Below are 25,005 nucleotides of genomic sequence, written 5' to 3'. Positions count from 1 at the left end.
AACAGTGGAAGAGCGATATTGGGAGCCATGAGATGCGCCAAGAGTTAGGTCATCTATATGTTGTGCGTCTCATCTCCTTCCTGTCCAAAAATACCGTCCCGCTAAAGAAATATAAGTCTTAGAGTATTTTTTTATATCCCACCGTTCCCCTGTCTAAAGATACATCATCCTGCTATGGACAAAAACGAAACGAATTTCCCGTTTCGTAAAAAAAACCTCGATGCATCTTCGAAGAATATTAAAAAAGGGAAGTAACTCTGCTCATGCTTTTTAATCTTTTTAACACCGATGTAATTACCGTGCTCTACGAAAATGGCACAGTGACGGTGTCTTGAGTTTAAAAGTACGTGTACTTTTGACCATTCTCAGAATTCAAATTGTGAATAATGCTGGTACATATATCAGTTTACAGACAACATTTTAGCAGTCTCGACTAAAGGTCATTTTTTTATTTTAAGTTTTTGTATTTTCGTTCGTCCTTCCGCTCTCTCTGAAGCTGTCCGACATGGGTACAATGTGTCCGTAGAGACCACTGCTGGTACATGGTTTCCATCTTCGTGATATTGGTGGAATATTGCAAAAGGAGGCGTAGAACCCATGTCACTCACTCACTCGTCATACAGCTGGGAAATACTCTAAATAATATACCTCATATAATACTGAGTGCGATGTGTCGATGATGTCGGTGGTGATAAAGGTTAAGCAACACATAACTAATATACACTATATAATGAATACTACACGTGTAGTGAGTGAGTATTGTTCTAAGCCGCTTTATCAACATTCCGACAATATCACGGCGGGAGATATGCAGAAATGGGCTTCACACATTGTATCCATGTGGAAAGTCGAACCCGGGACTTCGGCGTGACGAGCGAACGTTTTAACCACTAAGCTACCCAACGCCCACTTCTCATTTAGATGATGTCGAGAGTGACATAAGTGATAATAACAGTACCTATATGTGAGATATAGACTGATAAAGATGGCCGTGTTAAGTACAGTACTGTTATTGGTCACGTGACATCGATACTGATGTAAAAGGTGAAATATGGCCTATTCGAAATAAATTGTGAAACTTGTTTATTATCATAATTGACTACCGACTCACAATTTGACAAATGTGAATTTGAAATAAAAACATTTTAATCCTAGTCAATAAAACAAATTCAAAGAAGGTCATCATTGATGTAGAGTTCTTCTTTGATTATAAAAAAAACCGTTTTATTATGTTCCTTTCGGTGGAGCTTGTTGCATAAACAAAGCCATCATACGCTCATTCCAAGTGCCTTTTGAGGCTTCCAATATTCTATTTGCTATCATGCTTTTTCCATGCACAAACCATTTTTTGCGAGACACGATAAACAAACAGGATGTTTGTATGAGTCACAACCATGTCTCGTGCAAAACCGAAATCCATAATGTCACATGTCACTTTTGGTCTGCAATTCGTTATCGCTCCATGTCCTCCTTTAAATCGTCACGCGGAAGACCTATATGGGTTTGAAGCCCCACACGGGGACGATGTGTGAAACCAGTTTCCGCTGTCCACTACCGACCCATTGCTGGGATATTGATACAAGCGATGCGAACCCGCGCTTATTCAGCAGCATGGTGTCAAAGTATTGATTACGTATACAAGAAATACATGATTTTTAGACCTTGTCTGTGTATATTTAGATCAGCATATGTTTCTAAGCCGTAAGTGACAAGCTCGGTTTCTACAAAAAATAACCTATGGTAGGCCCAGCCGCTAATGGTCTCCGCGTCAAAAAATGATTCATAATATCACCACATCTCTCGTCTGTAACATGTGTCAAGCTAATAACCAATATATCACCAGACAGACGCCTGTCTATTACAGTGTCATTACACCCTAGAGGCCTTATGTAAGAGGCATTTCCACAACAGTCATATCCGAAGTCTTTGATAGGCATTTAGAAGTTGGGAGAATAACCGAATTGTCAAGTCTAATAAAATGAATAATGTTCGCGACAAGAACAAGTTGAATCGCCAGTCTATACGTCTACGTTGTCAAACATTTCATTAGAGCGAGAGAATCTATTTCGTTTAATGTTATTGATGAGTTTAATCTACATGTTTATTTTACTCGATAGACAAATGGCGTTGAGTTTGAAATTACAGTATTCGCATGCTGTGTGATAGAGGCGTTTTTATCTCATCAGCATATGGCGGATTGGGAAATAAAATCTGACTTGCAAAACTTTGTAATATGATCATGAATATTTGTGAATTGCACCTCAGCAGTTTTGTTTTAAGTAACTCGTTTCTTAAGGAAACGAATATTCATGAACTGGCTTGAATGTCTATTTAGTAAATGATAGCTTTTATATTTTTTATGTTTTAAAATCTTTGAGTTAAGCGTGTCGGCTGCACCGATGTTAGTCCCATGTTTCCGGTTATTGCTACAGACGTGAAGTGGATGTGGTTAAACCATGTGGGAACAAAATACATTTTAATTCTTTTCGAAATTTCATATGGAACATTTCGGGATAAAGTGATTCGGAGTTCCCTTAACGCCATATATTTGTATTACCACAGGTCTAATATCTGTTATCAAATTTAAGTTTCTATGGTAACAGACATTTCCCGTAATGTGTTTAGAAAGCGCTGTGTATGTAATTGGTTCAGAAATAGTTTTAAGTATAGTTTACCAAAGATAAATCCAGATCAGCCCCAATATATTACAATAACTTCATTCATCACCGCGACCCAAATTCCTGTCAAGGTTGTGGTCATTCAATAACACTCAAGCATCGCTCCAGGGAAGCTGAACCTTCGCACATCATGTCACGCATCTGTCACATCTCTCATTTCTAGCCTCTGTACGCCCTGAGCCGGATTCAAACCTAATTTTCGACCCTAATGTACTAGGGGCTGGTCAGTTGACCCCTTTTGGAAACCATACCATGTGGTATGGATATATAGAAAGCTCTTGGAAATGTGCATGCGACAGTTAAACTATTTCAAAACCACCAAAATATTGACGTCATAGCCGTTTTAATTCATGAAAATATATAACAAATTTGAGGATTTTTAACTGTCAGTCAGTAAACCCTTGTAATTCAAGGTATCTGCGGACAGAGCAGACCCTGGGAGAGAAATGGGACAAAGAGTTAAACAAAGTCCACGCACATATTTAAGTTGGCCGAAGTATGCCAGAACGTTTCTCCAAGTTCCAAATACATATTTGAGATTATTTGGTATTACCTCCGTGACTGCATACTAGAAACTAGTACTTTGACCTATCTCATGGGATTCACCTGGGTAATTCCGATACGACTCTAATTAAAAAAATGTTTGTTGTACCACCCCACCCCACCCCACCCCCTCTCTCCGTCTCTCATTCTCTCTCTCTCCCTCTCTCTCTCTCTCTCTCTCTCTCTCCCAGAGTTCCATGGATAAGCTATCTTTCTTTTACACGAAATCAAACGCCTTATGTCAGTGGGTGAGTTTGGTGGGACATCGCGTTTCGGTTATATCGCGGTCTGTTCGTTGAATGGGACATACACGTATTTAGCAGGTCTAGATTAGACGTTTACCACTTTGGTGAAACCCACGAGCACGGGGATGCTGCTGGCAGACATAATCCTTTAAACCTGGAATTTGAACCCACGAGCATTAGATACATATGACAAAAAAACATAATATAAGAATATGCTGGAAAAAGATAATTTTGATTCAAAATTGATCGCCAGATATGCCCGAAGCGTTATAAAAAAAAACATACCGTGAGGTGAAATATATACCTTTGAAGCAGTCACCGAAAATATTCTTTCGCTAACAAAAGTCCGCAATATATTCTATTTATAACGCACATCCCAACCCGACCCCGCCCGCCATCTCCCCCACCACATACAAACACGGTACCGCACTTTGAGAATATTAAATGGTTAATCACTTAATAAAACTAGACCTTTATATCTGGCAGTAATAAAACTCCCCATTCTCTCTACCAGTATCCCCTATATCCTGAGCGGCCAGTCACATCCCCCCCCCCCCCCCCCCCCCCCCCGTGAGATTCGATACCCAATTTATTGTGGGTGAGATAAGTATCCGGGGCCACGCGGGTCATGCTATCTTCGTTATACATCCGGTGCTTCTCGCTGTTAATAAGTGCCATTCGGAACACCTCGGTTCTCGTCGCTGAGATCCAATTGATTTGGCTCATTAGGTCAATAACATGCAAACTGTGGGTACATAGACGTCGTGTATCCCTGCTCACACTCTTTGATTGACCGAGACTAAAATTTCACCAACGCTAGATATATAGGTTATCTCATATAGCCCCTACGCATGTACATAGTACATAGATTCTTTTTTGTACCCACACTGATTACATCGCAGCAACTGTCGACAGGTGTCAGATCCATCACAATGTTCTTATCCTTCCGTTTTCATTATCAGCTGGATTTAAATTTGACATGAAACAAATGACAACCAAAAAATCAAAATAATAAAATCATCTCAGAGAGAGTGAGTCGTGTTTAACGCCGCTTGAACAGATATCCAGTTAAATCTTAATACTTGTATTTCCCCATAAAGACCACCACAGATGGTGCAAGAGCAAAATAGAACATTATTACTAATTTTCATGACATAAGAATGGCTGACATAATGTGTGAGTTTAATGTGTGAGTTTGTAACTTATTGAATATGTTGCTGATAAATTTGGACAAAACATGTTATTTCTTTAAGATTAAAAGTACAATATAGGCGTTTAAATGTAAATATGTTTGGAAAATTTAAATATTTTTGTGATATTTACAATAATCTATAATAATGAAATCTTTCATAGCGGAAAATATTATGAAATTCGTCCGCAACGGCGGAACCGTCGCATAAAACACAGTCTGTTTTCTCTGGCAATGCAATCACTGCGTGTTAGCTCAATGTGAGGGGAAAGCCCGAAGATATGCAGGTCTCAGACACAACAGAGCGGTAAATAATAGTGAACTTATGACCCCGTAAACTATACCAAAAAAGACGGTGTTTCCATTCTTATATTATCCAATAACCCTAACCAGCAGACCCAAATGCAGTTTCTCAAATTTGAGTACATGTGTTTTAGAAAAGCTGCCGCTTGAATTTCTGACAAATTTGATTTATACCCTGGTGGTCACAAGCCCCGAGTTTCAACATTAGGACTCAAGCGGTACAATGATGGCGTGATTGGCCGACATTGCACTTGTCCAAGTTTCCGCTACCTGTAATGTGATTGGAACTTGTTAGCGGGGAAACGGAGTCGAGCTGCAAATATCCCCCGCTCGCCTGATTCGTCAATTCGTAACGTAATAACACAATATCCTCCGATTCAAATCGAATTTCATTATTTGAGCGACGTTGCGTTGCACGAATGTCCCTACACCAGCAATTCCCAATGTGCTGTGAATTTTGTTCTAATCTGAACATCATATAAAAAGAAACGGGCTCAGAAAGCAGCCATGTCGCATCTACTTCTGATGCACGTCAAATTTGATCATGGCCAAGAGGAATGTGATATGCTTTAAATTCGAAATGCTCTTAACGTAATTGTTAATACACAGAATGTATCTTGAAAAACTGTTTAAAAAACAGATAAATTCCAAGATTAAATATTAGTACAGGACTGACCAGATGGCAACGTTGATCCATGTCGTGGGTGCCATACAGTGACATATTACATATTCCAATACTAATTAACTCGATGAATTCAAGTTGAATCAATTCAAGTCACAATCTTAGCTCAGAGGGGGCTATGCTATCTATCCTTCCTTTGAGGGGATTGGAAAAGGTTGAATGGATTCAATTTGGATGGAGTGGTTGGTGCAACTTTGGGGTGGCATGTCCATGTGGATGGTGACTTGGTGTTTGATTCCAGGTATGGGTGCTATCATTATTTTGTCTGGAATATTGCTACAGCTTTTGCTGTGACATGCATCACCAACAACAGTCACTGGTATACGGGTGTAGTGCACGTGGTCCTCCTGTGAAGATCCGGGATAGAATTGGTCTTCAGCAACCCATGCTTATAAAAAGGCCACTAACGGGATCGGGTGGTCAGACTCGCTGACTTGTTTGATGCATGTCATCGTATCCCAATTGCGTAGATGGATGCTCATGACGTCAATCTCTGGATTGTCTGGGTCAGATTGGATTATTTACGGACAGCCGTCATATAGCTGAACTATTGCAGAGTGCGGCGTTAAACAACAAACAAACAGCACATGCTCAATCAGCATTTCACAATGCATCTCAACAAACTTAAGAATCATAATCACGACCCGACAATAGAACCCACAGATCTGCTTATTCCGTGCATTCAATAACAGCAGCAGGACTGGAACGTTTGCTCGTGGGCGCATTGGATACAACATACTGAGATAGATTTGATTTACGTCAAACCGCTGGACATAAGTAACAAGAAGAATATAGATAGTAGTGTACAGAAAACAAATAGTACAGCGTTATGAAGGACGAAAAAAGACTAAATGGAATAAAACAGACCCTGTTAGGTATTTGTCGAATATACATAAATGCTTTCTGCGTTGTGATATTATAAACAGTGTTTAGCAAAACACGTCCCATGTTGGGGAGGCTCCCTCGGTTAGAGGGTGTGAAAGAGGATGTTTACAAACATTGGCAATTATGATTAGACTAAAAGAGGATGTTTACAAACATTGGCAATTATGATTAGACCAAAAGAGGATGTTTACAAACATTGGCAACAATGATTAGACTAAAAGAGGCTGTTTACAAACATTGGCAATTATGATTAGAATAAAAGAAGATGTTTACAAACATTTGCAATTATGATTAGACTAAAAGAGGATGTTTACAAACATTGGCAATTATGATTAGACCAAAAGAGGATGTTTACAAACATTGGCAATTATGATTAGACCAAAAGAGGATGTTTACAAACATTGGCAATTATGATTAGACTAAAAGAGAATGTTTACAAACATTGGCAATTATGATTAGACCCAAAGAGGATGTTTACAAACATTGGCAACAACGATTAGACTAAAAGAGGATGTTTACAAACTTTGGCAATGATTATTAGACTAAAGAGGATGTTTACAAACATTGGGAATTATGATTAGACTAAAAGATGATGTTTACAAACATTGGCAATTGTGATGAGACTACAAGATGATGTTTAAACACATTTGCAAGAAAGATCAGACTAAAAGAAGATGTTTACAAACATTGGCAACAAAGATTAGATTAAAAGAAGATGTTTACAAACATTGGCAACAAAGATAAGATTAAAAGAAGATGTTTACAAACATTTGCAATTATGATTAGAATAAAAGAAGATGTTTACAAACATTTGCAATTATGATTAGACTAAAAGAGGATGTTTACAAACATTGGCAATTATGATTAGACCAAAAGAGGATGTTTACAAACATTGGCAATTATGATTAGACCAAAAGAGGATGTTTACAAACATTGGCAATTATGATTAGACTAAAAGAGAATGTTTACAAACATTGGCAATTATGATTAGACCCAAAGAGGCTGTTTACAAACATTGGCAACAACGATTAGACTAAAAGAGGATGTTTACAAACATTGGCAATTATGATTAGACTAAAGAGGATGTTTACAAACATTGGGAATTATGATTAGACTAAAAGATGATGTTTACAAACATTGGCAATTATGATGAGACTACAAGATGATGTTTAAACACATTTGCAAGAAAGATCAGACTAAAAGAAGATGTTTACAAACATTGGCAACAAAGATTAGATTAAAAGAAGATGTTTACAAACATTGGCAACAAAGATAAGAATAAAAGAAGATGTTTACAAACATTGGCAATTATGATTAGAATAAAAGAAGATGTTTACAAACATTTGCAATTATGATTAGACTAAAAGAGGATGTTTACAAACATTGGCAATTATGATTAGACCAAAAGAGGATGTTTACAAACATTGGCAATTATGATTAGACCAAAAGAGGATGTTTACAAACATTGGCAATTATGATTAGACTAAAAGAGAATGTTTACAAACATTGGCAATTATGATTAGACCCAAAGAGGATGTTTACAAACATTGGCAACAACGATTAGACTAAAAGAGGATGTTTACAAACTTTGGCAATTATGATTAGACTAAAGAGGATGTTTACAAACATTGGGAATTATGATTAGATTAAAAGATGATGTTTACAAACATTGGCAATTATGATGAGACTACAAGATGATGTTTAAACACATTTGCAAGAAAGATCAGACTAAAAGAAGATGTTTACAAACATTGGCAACAAAGATTAGATTAAAAGAAGATGTTTACAAACATTGGCAACAAAGATAAGAATAAAAGAAGATGTTTACAAACATTGGCAAAAATGATTAGACTAAAAGAGGATGTTTACAAACATTGGCAATTATGATTAGACTAAAAGAGGATGCTTACACACATTGGCAACAAAGATTAGAATACAACAGGATGTTAAGAAGCATAGGCAATAATGGTAAGACTACAAGAAGGTGTTTACAAACATCGACGGTAACAATAATTAGGATACAAGGTTGTGTTTGAACCATTCGCATTGATCATTAGATCGCTGATACCTTCTATATGTAAAACAGGCGAATCACTTTTATAGCAAGACAGACAAAATCATACAAAACCGCATGGCTCAACCACAATGTTTCTGTCCAGAACCTTGCCCCTGACCTTTTGTGTTTCAAAGGTGATTAATGATACAAAAAACGAATAATGCCTGAGCAATATACGGACATTCATTTGGCGTCGACTAAAAATATAATTTATCAAAACAAGGCCGTTGCTCCAGTGACCAAAATGAAATATATTTGGATGAAAAAAATCCCCTGACTAAGAAATCAATGACACCCATACATGCCCCCGACCTCCACAAGTGCTTCACAGCTGTTGTTGTAATGAGACTAACATTAAGCGTAACCCCCCATAGCGTTGACCATGAAATTCGCCCGTTTATACCGCCTCGTAATACGTTTTAAAGCTCTGTTATAACAATAAAACGTTTTTGTGCCTCATTGTTCACCATCTGACGTGCTCTCAGGGTGACATACGAGACGCAATGTATCTCAAATTAATTTTTTCACTCTACACCTAATTCTGTTTCGAATTCTGGCCTCTTTCCAGTAGTGACGTTGTGGGCGATACTCCATCTGAGAGATAGTTAGCTGTGCATCTCATCAATGTCATTTTTTTCAAAGTGATTGGTTTTGGAGATTCGTAAACACAAGCTCATGATGAAGCCTGAGTCGTGCCACGGACTCTGTTCTTCGCAGAGATTGTTCATGATTATGGAAATCATCATCATCATCCTAATCATCACCATCATCATCGTTACCATCATTATTATTGTTTTTTTTGCTTGATAGCTTTGAATATTTTCCTAAAATATAAGGATAATTCTTGTTCTCTTTCTTCAAGCAGAGGTTAATGTATATGTGGGGCGGCTCTGAATCCTGCTGGTAAAATAGTTCACTTGCCACTTCGAATTCTTTCAAACACCCGGATTGTTTCCCCACATGGACACAAGGTGTTAACGCTTGTAGCGCATGGGGGATTTGTGGAATGTTGCTAAAAGCGATACACAAGAAGGTTTTTATGTCACTTACTGTCTGAAGTACACGTTTTGCAAATACAGAATTGACTTTAATCAAATATTCAATAAAATGGGAATCCCATAACATAACGTTAGCGAAGTTTTGATGGAACACAAGGGGTCACGATTGGTTACACGTGAACTGGTGACATGCTGCATGTGCTCAAGGCGGTGGGGGTAGCCTGGTGTTTAAAGCGTTCGCTCGTCACGCCGAGCACCCGGGTTCGATTCCCTATTTGTGTGAAGCTCATTTCTGGTGTTCCCTGCTGTGATATTTCTGGAATATTGCTAAAAGCGCCGTAAAACCAGACTCACTCACTTACTCCCTCCCATTATAAATTATCATTAAACAGCAACGTATTTACGTAGGTTTAGTCATAATCAAGCATTCCTTGCATAGTAACGGGAGACCCAGACATCTAAGCTTTTGCAAATGTTATGCAGGATTGCCTCCCTTTTTCTGACAGGATCCGCTGATCGTAGGTTGAAATACCAGATTCTTGGTTTGTCTGCATCGCTTAGTGTTGGTGCGTATACATGAAATTGTGCACTAATAAGTTCCTGTAATTCGTTAACCTATAAATACTTTAATCCCTCAGCAGGAACTGCCCGTATTAACGCGGTTTTTATGGTATGTTGAGTTTATGTGAGATGGGTTTTTTATATCTTTGAGAATGGGCATTTTCCCCTGACAGAGATCCGCTTACCTTTCAAATACTTGAATATTGTATAAAACAGACCCTTCCATTAAATGAACATGAATTACAAATAGAAAAATGGAATTCGCAGAGTTGACATAACACTGAATAAATCTGACCTTTATGTGTTCCCAGTGGGATGTGTTGAATATCATGTGTTTTAAAATGGCAGTTGAATCTATATTTATGATTTGCAGCACATTAGCTTTCCCGATTACACGACGTTTTCTGATACAGTGACATTTACAAAGATACCTCACGTTTGAATCCATATTTGTATTTTTTACGAAAATCACTGAAGTGATTGTCTGAGAACCATGCTTCAGAATATTCAATGGAATTGGGTGTCCACGCGGACCAGAAATAGCCGTCACCGTTTGTGTTCCTAGCGTGACGGATGCTCTTCGCCCTGGCGTCATTTCTATATAATTCTGGTCTTTGCGTCTCCAGAGCCCCTGTCAAACGGAAACCCACTCTGTGAATCCTCTCATGTCAACAGACGTAATAACTATCAACCCTCTAAATCTGCACTCGCTAGAATTCAATATCGTGTTATCTTCTTTCCTAGTGTCCTAATAACCCTCGGCTTGACCCCCTAAGGTGGCGAGAGGCATTCATGGTAAACATTACGGCACGTGCACAAGAGGCGGGCAGTTTCTCTCGCCAGCAGCAGGGAAGACGTTGCTCGGTAGTCATTGCTTCTAAGTTCCATCGATTAAACAAACTAGGTGAGGAGTGGAACTAATAGTTGTTCATCTTGATCATTTACAGTTTTCTCGGAGGAGGTGCGTGCGTGTTGGGATGTCGTCTGATTGTTAACATTGAACAGACGACATCAGTTTTGGCGGGAAAACGTCAGCTCAGGAACCACTGTCGACCTGCATCCGACTGATCTTGTACAAGCGAAGTGATTACGATTGTATTTGCGCGTTGGGAGAGTCGTTGATGGTGAGTACGCCTTTCGTTCTTTCTGTACCAATTTAGGATGTGAGACATTTATTTACGATGTCATTTCCACTCGCGCGCACGCACGCACGCACGCACGCACGCACGCACGCACGCACACACACACACACACACACACACACACACACACACACTCACACACACTCACACACCTACACATCATCTTTCACAGTTATACCCACTCTGCTAAATTATTACCCCCAAATCAGTTCACATGCGAACTTAGAGTGAACACTTTTTCATTCCAGAAAGCCGGCACGTACTGGTGTGTAGAGACTTCATCTCTCGACACTGAACGCACTACGCAATGTTGGGTTTACGATACCCGGAGAATGCGTTTTAAGAGTATGTTCGACTTGATCTATCGACAGCTGTTGGACATAAATGTTTGGCATGCGTGGAGCCTATTACTTTTTATAGGCGACATAATCTCCCATGAATATGTAGGGTGGCCGGCCGGTATATATGAGTTCCAAGCGTTTGAAGACTGGCTCTTCACACATTTAACACATGTATAAGCTTCATGTATAATTAGTGGTTCCCTTTAATCCGACACTGTTTTGTTCTGGTGCTGAGGATGGTAGTTAAAAAGCAACAAAGAGCATCTTGCACAGATTATGAATTATTGGCGGAACACATTCTAGCTTGACGAGTTGGTTTAGGAATTTGTCGACACCATATCATTGTGTCAACATAAATCACAAAACCCGTGAAGATCCGGGTTAGAATAGGTCTTCAACAACACACAAGTAAGAAGCGACTGTGCTTGTCGAAAGAGGCGACTAACGGGATCGGGTGATCAGGCTCGCTGACTTGGTTGATGCATGTCATCATATCACAATTACGTAGATCGATGTTCATGATGTCAATCACTGGATTGTCTGGTCCAAACTCAATTATTTACAGACCGCCGTCATACAGCTGGACTTAGGCTGAGTGCGGCGTAAACAACAAACAAACAAACAAACACAACCAAAACATATATCATTGGTGGGAATTCGGGGTCAGGACATTGGTTCCCAGGTTCAGATACCATTGAGTCGCATCTCTTTGTAAAAAAATCAAAAAAATCATACACATGTACCTGACAACATACTCATTTTTGTATAGTTACTAATAATGAATCGAGAGTTCACAACTAAATCTGTTTGTGATGCAAGCTCGTGTAACAGAGTTGTGTTCGTGGGGCTGGATACAGATTGTAGTGTCGTGTTCGGGTTCGGGTTCGAAACTCAAAGAAAAGGCAGATTAGGCAAAACAAGCATGATAGTTACAATAATTATTAAGCAGTTTATTCTTCGTATAAACAGAGCAAGAAGCCCTTGGGAATCCCGACTGAGACGTCAGGTCTCCAGCAAACTTTGCTTGTCGTAAGAGGCGAATTTATGGATCGGGTGCACGTGGTTGATGTATGTCATCATATCCCAATTACATGGCGCGATGTTTATGATGTCAATCACTGGATAGTCTGATCTAACGCGATTATTTACAAACGCCCGCCATAAACCTGGGATATTGCTGACTGCGGCGTCAAACAACAAACAATTGTTGCAATGACGTCACATAAAACCGCCTTTAACAAACAAAGTGTTATCTCCGTTGCAGTCCCGATAGTATGTTATATATATTTACATGTTACGTTACACATGTTATATACCAGCTTGTTATACTGTACATCTGTTAAATAAAGTGCATGGTTTTACACGATGAAATTGTAAGTGTTAAAATGCGGAACAAATATTCAATTTGTGCATTTTATAAACACAGTACATACGTTACGTATAAACATGTTATAAGGCAGTACAAATGTTATAATTTGCATTTGATAACACTTACATAATTATTTAATACATGTCCGTGTTATAACAGGTCACAAATGTCATACATATATATGTATGTATAAAAATCTCACCCGAGTGTCTTTTGATATTAGATATATCAACGAGTGTTGATATATTTGATATAAAAAGACACGAGGGTGATATTTTATTTATCATCCATCATTCTTCCAACTTTTTCAGTTTGTGGACAGTAATAAGCAGTGTCTTAAATGTAAAACGTACTGCTAACAGCTTGAGTAGCAGAACCATTAATGGTGTCATTTTATTGTGACGTCACAATGGTCTGCAAAGCATTGTGATGCAATTTCATGTGGGAGCCAGTTTTAAATGATAAATGAATAAATTATATCCATATATATAAGACGTTCCAACTGTTATAAATACGTCTGACATTGTAATAACGGGGTACAAATGCTGAACATGTCCAAGATACCAATGTTATACAAGTACGTGTCATAAGTATGTTCAGGAAATAATAGTGTGTGAGTATGGTTTTACGCAGTTTTAAGCAATATTCCAGCAACATCACGGCGGGGCACACCAGAAATGGGATACCCGACCGTCCCTCAGGAAATAAGAGTAATTGAATAATGAATACTCATGGTAGCTAACACGTATGCATTTTAGCGTAATGTGTGCGTTTGATTACACCGTAAACATAATCCTTCGTTAACAATGCCAGTGTATTATGTTACTTTACAATCGCTCGCTAATTTTTGCGATAATATCATCATACCCTCGCACGACTAACCATATGCAATAGTCATATCGTTGTATACTCCCCATTGTCATCACATTCATCACCACGTCTGTCGTCACATTCATCACCACGTCTCTCGTCACACTCATCACCACGTCTGTCATCACATTCATCACAACGTCTGTCATAACATTCATCACCACGTCTGTCGTCACATTCATCACCACGTCTGTCATCACATTCATCACCACGTCTGTCATCACATTCATCACCACGTCTGTCATCACATTCATCACCACGTCTGTCATCACGCTCATCATCACGTCTGTCATCACATTCATCACCACGTATGTCATCACATTCATCCCCACGTCTGTCGTCACATTCATCACCACGTCTGTCATCACATTCATCACAACGTCTGTCATAACATTCATCACCACGTCTGTCGTCACATTCATCACCACGTCTGTCATCACATTCATCACCACGTCTGTCATCACACTCATCATCACGTATGTCATCACATTCATCACCACGTATGTCATCACATTCATCCCCACGTCTGTCGTCACATTCATCACCAAGTCTGTCATCACTTTCATTACCAGGTCTGTCATCACATTAATCACCACGTCTGTCGTCACTTTCATTACCACTTCTGTCATTATATTCAACACCGCGTCTGTCATCACAATCATCACCACGTCTGTCATCACATTCATCACCACGTCGGTCATCACACTCCTCACCACTTCTGTCACCACATTCATCAATACGTCTGTCATCACATTCATCACCACGTCTGTCATCACATTCATCAATACGTCTGTCATCACACTCATCACCACGTCTGTCATCACATTCATCACCACGTCTGTCATCACACTCACCATCACGTCTGTCATCACATTCATCACCACGTATGTCATCACATTCATCCCCACGTCTGTCGTCACATTCATCACCACGTCTGTCATCACTTTCATTACCAGGTCTGTCATCACATTCATCACCACGTCTGTCGTCACTTTCATTACCACTTCTGTCATTACATTCAACACCGCGTCTGTCATCACATTCATCACCACGTCGGTCATCACATTCATCACCACGTCGGTCATCACACTCCTCACCACTTCTGTCATCACATTCATCAATACGTCGGTCATCACATTCATCACCACGTCTGTCATCACATTCATCAATACGTCTGTCATCACACTCATCACCACGTCGGTCATCAAATTCATCATCATGTCTGTCATCACATTCATCACCACGTCGGTCATCACATTCATCCCCACGTCTGTCATCTCATTCATCATCACGTACAAACTGTATGTCATCACATTCATCACCACGTCGGTCATCACACCCATCACTACTTCTGTCATCACATTCATCACAATGTCGGTCATCACATTCATCACCACATCTGTCATCACATTCATCAATACGTCTGTCATCACAACCATCACCACTTCTGTCATCACATTCATCATCACGTCTGTCATCACCACGTCGGTCATCACATTCATCATCACGTCTGTCATCACATTCATCACCACGTCGGTCATTACATTCATCACCTCGTCTATCATCACATTCATCAATACGTCTGTCATCACATTCATCACCACGTCTGTCATCACATTCATGACCACGTCGGTCATCACACTCATCACCACGTCTGTCATCACATTCATCATCACATATGTCATCACATTCATCATCACGTATATCATCACATTCACCTTCACGTCGGTCATCACACTCATCACCACTTCTGTCATCACATTCATCACCACGTCGGTCATCACACTCATCACCACGTCTGTCATCACATTCATCAATACGTCTGTCATCACACTCATCACCACTTCTGTCATCGAATTCATCATCACGTCGGTCATCAACACGTCTGCCTCACATTCATCACCACGTCTGTCATCACATTCGTCATCACGTCGGTCATCACATCCACCTTCACGTCTGTCATCATACTCATCACCACGTTTGTTGTCACATTCATTATAACGTCGGTCATCACATTCATCATCACGTCTGTCATCACATTCATCACAATGTCTGTTATCACATTCATCACCATGTCTGTCATCACATTCATTACCACGTCGGTCATCACATTCATTACCAAGTCGGTCATCACATTCATCACCACGTCTGTCGTCACATTCATCATCACGTCTGTCATCACATTCATCACCATGTCTGTCGTCACATTCATCACCACGCCTGTCATCACATTCATCACCACGTCTGTCATCACATTCATCACCACGTCTGTCATCACATTCATCACCACGTATATCATCACATTCATCACCACGTCTGTCGTCACTTCCATTACCACTTCTGTCATCACATTCAACACCGCGTCTGTCGTCACATTCATCATCACGTCTATCATCACATTCATCACCACGTCTGTCATCACATTCATCACCACGTATGTTATCACATTCATCATCACGTCTGTCATCACATCCATCACCACGTCTGTCATCACATTTATTACCACGTCTGTCATCACATTCATTACCACGTCGGTCATCACATTCATCACCACGTCTGTCATCACATTCATTACCACGTCTGTCATCACATTCATTACCATGTCGGTCATCACATTCATTACCACGTCGTTCATCACATTCATCAACACGTCTGTCATCACATTCATTACCACGTCGGTCATCACATTCAACACCACGTCGGTCATCACATTCATTATCACGTCTGCCATCACATTCATCACCACGTCGATCATCACATTCATCACCACGTCTGTCATCACATTCATCACCACGTCTGTCATCACATTCATCACAACGTCTGTCATCACATTCATCATCACGTATGTCATCACATTCATCACCACGTCTGTCATCACATTCATCATCACGTCTTTCATCACATTCATCACCACGTCTGTCATCATATTCATTACCACGTCTGTCATCACATTAATCACCACGTCTGTCGTCACTTTCTATTACCACGTCTGTCATCACATTCAACACCGCGTCTGTTGTCACATTCCTCATCACGTCTGTCATCACATTCATCACCACGTCGGTCATCACATTCATTACCACGTCGGTCATCACATTCATCACCACGTCTGTCATCACATTCATCACCACGTCTGTCATCACATTCATTACCACGTCTGTCATCACATTCACCTTCACGATGGTCATCACATCCACAGGCTCGTTGTTTATCACATCCATCATCACGTTGCTCATCACATCCACCATCACGTCGGTCATCACACTCATCACCACGTCGGTCATCACATCCACCTTCACGTTGTTCATCACATCCACCATCACGTCGGTCATCACACTCATCACCACGTCGGTCATCACATCCACCTTCACGTTGTTCATCACATCCACCATCACGTCGGTCATCACACTCATCACCACGTCGGTCATCACATCCACCTTCACGTTGGTCATCACATCCACAGGCTCGTTGTTCATCACATCCATCATTACGTTGTTCATCACATCCATCATCACGTTGTTCATCACATCCATCATCACGTTGTTCATCACGACCACCATCACGGAATAACGCCAGGTGTAATCAGCTTCCAGCTAGCTTCCCTCATGTGATGTCACTAAGTATAGCTTACACTCGACATCCACCATTGTTTACTGACCTTGCTGCCTGGGAGGTATTGGATTTAAGATAAGCGAATCTCATCCGTCGTCCACCTACCCTAAGTAGCAGCCTCCGTCGCCTTTGTTGTGACAAGTGATTAGTAATTGGTGGCACCAATAAGTACACTATAGAAAATACTAAACTAATCCATGTAAACAGATTCAATAATTCACAGTCAGGGCTTCAGGGGGGTTCAATAACGGCCTGAGAATGTATCGTATATAAAGATGCCATTGCAAAGTTCATCAATTTACCACAATCCCTATCAAACATGCTTGGTATGGGCCATATTGATTCACATTCACGCCCTAAGTAAGCATATCTGATAGACCATCCATTCTGGTACCGCGCGGATGCGTGTTTCGTTATCAAATACCTACAGCATCTTCCGCGTCATGCTTAAATGACCTATATATCTATAAATCTATTCTCCTCGACTTTTCACAAAGGTCAAGTACATAATATGTAAATAGAGTATGGATTGCCTCCGGTAAGGGGCCAATACCAGGCATGTGGTGCTTATTTGAATGCCTGGTCGGTCATCAGCTGACGAGTGCTAAAATAACGTATTGATCTTGTATTCACAAAACAAGCAAGCGAGGGGAAACGCCTGTCTTTTAATGACGAAATCCCCTCATAAATGCACCCCCGGTGTAAAAGGATCAACTCCTCAAGAAGAGATCTGTTGAAGCGTAAGCGCATATTGTGTTTGCGTTTGAGCAGTAACATGCATTAGTGCTTTGTTTGTGCAGGCCCCGCATCGCAACTCCGTGCAAGTTAATGTTGGGCTTTATTGGACTGACTTGTTTAACAAGCTCAACTCGCTACGGTTGACCTCGCTGATTTATTTGAAACGACTGAGTTTATTATTCCTGTTCAGAGTGCATTAGCTCACTTGGACTAACTGTTATGAGCCACAAAAGGCAGAGTTGAACGGTATGGGAGAATTCTTGTAACGCGAACCCCTTTGGAGGAGAGTGAGTGAGTGAGTTGGTTTTAACGCCGCTTTGAACAGTATTCAAGTGTGCCAAACACATGTGGGGGAAAAGGTCAAAGTGATGCAAGTCTTAGACATTTCCCACTTTGGTGAAACCCACGAGCACGGATGTGGTGCTGAAACGTCATCATAGCTTTCAAAGGAAAAAGTAATTAATCATAGAAAATTACAGATGATTGAAGATCGATAAAGTTTTTTTATGATGATCAGGGGATATCGCTGCACCGACTAATCAGAAATACATCTGACTAATCACTTAACACCACAGACCCTGTTTGCTCTTTCGTGACTTTTCTTATTCTTGTTGTATTAAAAGAGAAACTCCTAAAAGTTTCTTGCTAGTTTATTTCAATGGAGAATGAAAATAGCCGCCAATATAATCTGGTTAAATAACATAAACATGGCAAGGTGGGATGTAATTTGAAAAATGGAAGCTTAAGAAAGCAAATAGACTGCAGCTTCTGCTCATGTACACACAGGTACAACAACAAACGCACCGTAAAACGTAGGTTCTGGAGCTCACCTTCCTTGTATATTTGACGACAGAACACAGTTCATTCCTCACATGTTCTAAACTTTCTCATGAGATATGCCGCCATATTGGTTATATGACGTGCGGTGGATCGACTATTCTCCGTAATCACATAACGTATTTTGTCAACATTTTCCTTGGTGGTGGTCATTGAGGGTTTTCCTGACCTTTGATGATCCTTGGCTCTCGCCTCCGTCGGGGGCACGGGTGGCCCAGTTGTCTCAGGCGCCGCGATTCGCTGTGAAGAGTTGCGTCCCTTGTGCACGCCAGAAACCTCCGATTGTGGTTTCTAGGTTTGTCAGCACCATACCCGTGCTCGTGGGTTTCACCGAGACCTGCATCACTTCGGGCTTTCCTCCCACATTAAGCTGACACACCGCGATATAACTGGAATACTGTTTAAAGCGGCGTTAAACCCAACTCACTCACTCTCTACCGTCTGAACTCCACTGCCCACCTTTTAACGGTGGCAAAGGAAGGAGCATCATCCCCTAATTATCCCTGCCGGAGTTGGCTCTGTCAGTTGGCGATACGTGATGATGACAGCGCGGAAGCCAATTTTTCATCACGGAGAATACCTAGTCACATTCATGTCTGCAGACGTATTCCACTTGGTAGGGAATTTGGTTCAACTGCAGCTTGTACGTACGGTCAGTCTTGTACTTTACACATGCAAACTGTTTAGCATGTACTATACATCCTTTGTAGTGAAGCTCAGAACTTCTCAACCTCCGTTCGTATGTGATACAACAGCAATTTCAGTGTCGTGTCATACGCCTCAGACGGAAAACGAAAATAAGGTTGCGAATGGGTCCACAGAGAAGTCATGATGTTGATGTTGATTGTTGTTTTACGCCGCACTCAGCACTATTGCAGCTTTATGACGGCGCTCTGTAAATAATCGAGTCAAACAATGCAGTGAATGACTCATGAGCATCGATCTACGCAGTTGGGATACGGTTACATCCATCAACCAAGCGAGCCTGACAACCCGATCCCGTTAATCGCCTCTTACGACAAGCACAGTCGTCTTTTACGGCATCATGCTTTGTGAACAGCTTTTCTAACCCGTATCTTCACGGGTAGGAGAATTTATGACAATATAATTGAGATATAATACGCCTAAATAACGAGGATGTGATATGCACCCTGCAGTAATAATGGCATTGATGAAGTGCATTTTTTAATGGAGAAAATATAATATGCGTAAAACTACCTCTTAATCTGTTTCAAGCAAAGTCCAACGTCTCGTGACTGCGTGTATTTAGGATCAGTAAAAAACGAACTCTTTAGCAAGCAGTGGACACCGCAATAGTAACCTGTTTGTCTGGCGACCCCCTCCGTATTCTTGTGGTAGAGTGTCTGCCGTAGAGAACGGAAGGTCGATGGATTGATCCCCGGACACGTCATACCAAAAGACTTTGAAAGATTGTACTTGTTGTTGCCCTGCCTGAAAAAAACAACAAGGACTGGTCTGCTCGGGGTAAATATAACGTATCTGAGTCGGTTATCCATGTTAAGACATCCACAGAAAACGACATTAGTCTGCACTCGTACAAGCAGCACGTAGCTATATAAGTGCAATTATCTTGAACCTCATTTCACCTAACCTCATTGTGTGTAGGCGGGTTTATTTGTTATTTTTATTTGTTTGAAGTGTCTAAAAAATATATTAGAGTGAATATAATATGTATCATTGTATCCTCATTACAGTTTCAAATATCACTTCGTGTCTGGTTCGTGATTGGAATGTGACAACTGTTGACTTCCTGGATGATAGTTTAACAGGAGTGAATGAGTGAGTGAGTATGCGTTTACGCCGCCTTTAGCAACATTCCTGCAGTATCACGGCGCGGGACACCAGAAATGGGCTTAACACATTGTACCCTTGTCGGGAATCGAACCCGGGCCTTCAGCGTGAGGAGAGAACGCTTTAACCAACCCGACCGCCCCGATAATTTAACACTACTGCTTTAACGATGGTGTGTATTAAGGGTCTTTGCGGTTATAGTGTAACCGTGAATTGTAGATTATGAATTATCACGAATGATGGATCAGGTGAGACCATATTTATGATCACAATTGATCACAGGTGTGAAGTCAAAACGATGGGAATTTGCTCATACTGTCAACCACTGGTTTGCATGACGTAGAGTCCATTATTACTGACAAGTGTTTAAGTATTTCGACCCGCGATGTAAAACACCATTCACTCACATTACGGAATTTCCAGTAAATCACGTCAGCCCTGATCGTGTAATTTCAAGTCGGGATCAATATTGTACAGGTTCATCGACCAGTTGTGAGGAGATCCTTAATAGTGTAGACTCATCGCTACTCCTTTACAAATCGTCGCTTGTGACGTAACCGCGTCTCCAATAGTGACGCAAGCTCATTTAACAAACGAGGCATGGCAAGTTCTAAACACGAGAATGGGCGTTTTCGACATAACATACCGGTCTAGATGTGAATACAAATTAGTTTTCACGACTGCAAGAAATATTGATGTGAATGCCGGATTTTTTTAGTAGTTTCTTGATTCTTCGGTCCGTTGATATTGCAGATACATCCAATACACCGTGGTATGATTTCGGTGGTCTCATGGGTTCGTGGGGGTATATGGTAGGTTCCTTGAGTGAGTGAATAATGACTGAATGAATGAGTGAGTGAGACAGTGAGAATAAACGCCGCTGTAAATGGTATTGACGTCATGTCACATGTTGGAATTTGGGAGGAATATCTTATACGTTACCACTCAGTGAAGCCCACGAACACGTGTATAGTACTGACAAGCCTAGAAACATAATCAGGTGACCCGGGGTTCAATACCAGGATCATAGGTTTCGAACTCGTCAAGGCGGTCGGGTAGCCTATAGGTTAAAGCATTCGCTCCTCACGCCGAAGGCCCGGGTTCGATTCCCAACATGGATACAATGTGTGAAGCCAATTTCTGGTGTCCCCCGCCGTGATATTGCTGGAATATAGTGGCGTAAAACCATACTCACTCACACACTTCAAGACGTCTAAGGGACGCAACTCTGCAGAATGAAGTCCACGCCTCTGACAACTTGCCCCCGACACCCCGATGAATAGCTTACAGATTTAAGTATTTTTTTTACAGCTTTCAAATAATTTTATAAGATATATGGAACCTTCTACGGGCATATACGACTGAATAACTGCTTGAACAGAAGTATGGCAGATTTCGTACAGGCATCCAGCGGGCTGTTTGAGAGAAAGGGCTAAATTTGTTCGTTCTGTCTGACACGTCAAGTGTGACAGCTAGCCCGTGCTTCACGTGCAGAGATCGTCCCAAGTGCCCGGATGTGCAGGTGCAGAGATGGTTCTGTAATCATTGCCGATAGTTATGGCTGCTCGTTTAGTTTTTTAATTTGAGGCTTGAGGGCTTTTGAGTATTTCAATGAAGCTATCTTTTCTGCTTTGCGAACCGAAACAATCTCACTTAAGAAAAGATAAAAAATAAAAACGGTATTCTACACGCCGTTTTGAGATAAGCGAGAACGGTTTCAAAAGGACAAGGCTTGAAAAAGTGGTAAACAATCTTGGGCATGCAAATTTTGTCAAAGTGATCAACTAAAAACTAAATTACGGACCGTACAATTCGACATATCCTGGCGATATCTGTACTTTTGCCTGATCTCGAGATAGAACTGGTTAAACAGAAACGTTCTTTTTGTACTCCAAGGATGAGACAGTCAGTTTCAAAACATTGAAAAATCTCACAAAAACATTGAGTTTTGAATAATTCATCTTTACTCTTTTTTTATCAAAGATTTAAGATGATTATAAAGACTGGTTACTTCTAGTAGATTCACATCAGCACAAAAACGTTCGATTCAAAGACGAAAAAAGGATGAGGCTATTGACATAGAACTTCGTTGGATAAGAACCCCGTAATGGCGACGCAGCGAAGCGCGAAAGTTCTTACAAATGTCAGTATTGATAACATCGAGCCTTGGTGCTGACGTAAATCGTAGAGACGTTGGCAGTGACAACCCACCGCGAAAGTAAAAGAAAAAGGAATCAAAACAGGTTAATTCCATCTTTTTGCCTTGGGTCAGTCTGAACTTATCGGGTGCTGTAGGCGTATTAATTCACACGACAATTATGACGGCTGCAAGAGAGAGCGAATCCCTGGTGAAGACGTGACGATTGATAGATAAATTGGTTATAGCCTTTTGTTAAAACGTTCGCCCTTCACGTAGAATGCCTAGGTTCCATGCCTCACATGTGTACAACGTGTTAAGCTACTTTCCTGGTGTTAAGATCCGGGTTAGAATAGATCTTTAGCAATCTATTCTTACCGTAACAGGCGACTAACGGGATCGGGAGGTCAGGCTCGCTGACTTGGTTGATGCATGTCATCGTATCCCATTTGCGCAGATCGATTCTCATGATGTCAATCACTGGATTGTCTGATCCAAACTCGATTATTTACAGACCGCTGTCATACAGCTGGAATACTGCTGAATGAGGCGTTAAACAACAAACAAACAAAACACACAAATCTGATATGATATTTCTGGAACATTGCAAAAAGTGGCGTAAAACCGAACTCACTCTTGCCGAATACCCATTTTTTCTTCTGCAAAAAAAACCCACATCAAACCTCGTTAACTGTGTGCCTCGTGCACCATCAACTCGAATCGAGTTATCAGTAGTTCGAGTTTATGTGTCGATATAAATCCATTGTGCAGAAAAGGTAGACTACATATAGCCCATGATGTTTTTATTACACAATAAAGGTATCTATTTTAAAAATACAAGAATCTTATGCTGACAGACTTGCCTTAAATGTCGTCTCGACAGGTTTTAAGTACCAAGTGAATATTGTTTAACGCCACTTTCTAATCCAGGAATTTCACGGCAGGGGAGATCAGAAAGTAGATTAAACACCTTGTATCCATGTGGGGAATCGAACCAGGGCCTCCGGAGTGACGAGCGAATGCATTAACCACTTGGCTACCCCACTTTCCGGTTTTGTGTAGATGAAATGCAGATAATCCATGCATGGCCATGGTGCACGGTTAGCGATAAGGAACAATAAAGATAAATCGAAGATATATCGCAAAATTGAGTTTCGAGTCAATGCGAATTCGTTGTATTTGTTGTTCGGGACAGTATTATTTCAATCCGTTCATCTGTATTCGGGCAAGTAGTCAGTGTGCTCATGCACAATAAGCTGGGATCAGACAGATCAGCCAATAACACGTATATCCTCCACTGGCACGTAGCCTTGCTATGACTCGATGCCGAACTGAGAGCGTCAGTCGTCTCTGGAAGGGGCCTTGAACCCGGCACCATTCCTCAACCAGTGCCTGAGCAAGACTTTGTCTTTGGATTGGAGGAACCTGGCGTTCTCTGTTGCGGGGACACAGAAAGTCCAACCGACGCTCTATTGGGGACATGTCGGGAGGGCCCCGTGAATAACCGGGTTAGTATTGGTCTTCAGCAACCCATGCTTGCGGCAAGAGACGACTAACGGGATCGGGTGGTCAGGCTCGCGGCCTTTTTGATGCATGTCATCGCATCCCAATTGCGTGAACCGATGCTCATGACATCAACCACTGGATTGTCTGGTCAAGACTCGATTATTTACAGACCGCCGTCGTGGAACTGGAATATTGCTGATTGCGGCGTTAAACAACAAACAACCAAACACAAACACACACACACATGTTGGGAGATCTTGGCGTCAAGATTGTTTGTTTGTTTGTTTGTTACGACAAGCAAGGGTTGCTGAAGACCTATTTCGCCCCTATTCTTCACGGCTCTGGCGTCATGGGGTAGACGTAGTTGGCGTTGGTAGTAATCCTTACGCGTGTGTGGTTCTGGCGTGGCCTTGTTAGAGCAGGGTGGGTTGGTTCGGCAGCAGAAACAACATGGCAAACACCTCGTCGATATAGCGTTGGACAGTCAGATTGGGCACTCGG

At 41.0% G+C, this 25,005-nt stretch overlaps 1 protein-coding gene across 1 annotated transcript in view; it reads left to right on the top strand.

Moving 5' to 3' along the window:
• Positions 1-25,005, top strand: part of LOC124148004 (D(2) dopamine receptor-like) — a 375,182-nt gene that overhangs the window by 125,628 nt on the left and 224,549 nt on the right. Inside the window, exon 2 of the mRNA XM_046518924.2 lies at positions 11,088-11,264. The gene's annotated coding sequence lies outside the window, so the exon portion shown is untranslated. The remainder of the gene's footprint in view (positions 1-11,087; positions 11,265-25,005) is intronic.

The sequence above is a fragment of the Haliotis rufescens genome, unplaced genomic scaffold, assembly GCF_023055435.1.
Source record: "Haliotis rufescens isolate VD_foot unplaced genomic scaffold, xgHalRufe1.0.p SCAF_18, whole genome shotgun sequence".
NCBI classification, from domain to species: Eukaryota; Metazoa; Mollusca; class Gastropoda; order Lepetellida; family Haliotidae; genus Haliotis; species Haliotis rufescens.
This window is presented reverse-complemented; position numbering and strand designations above follow the sequence as displayed.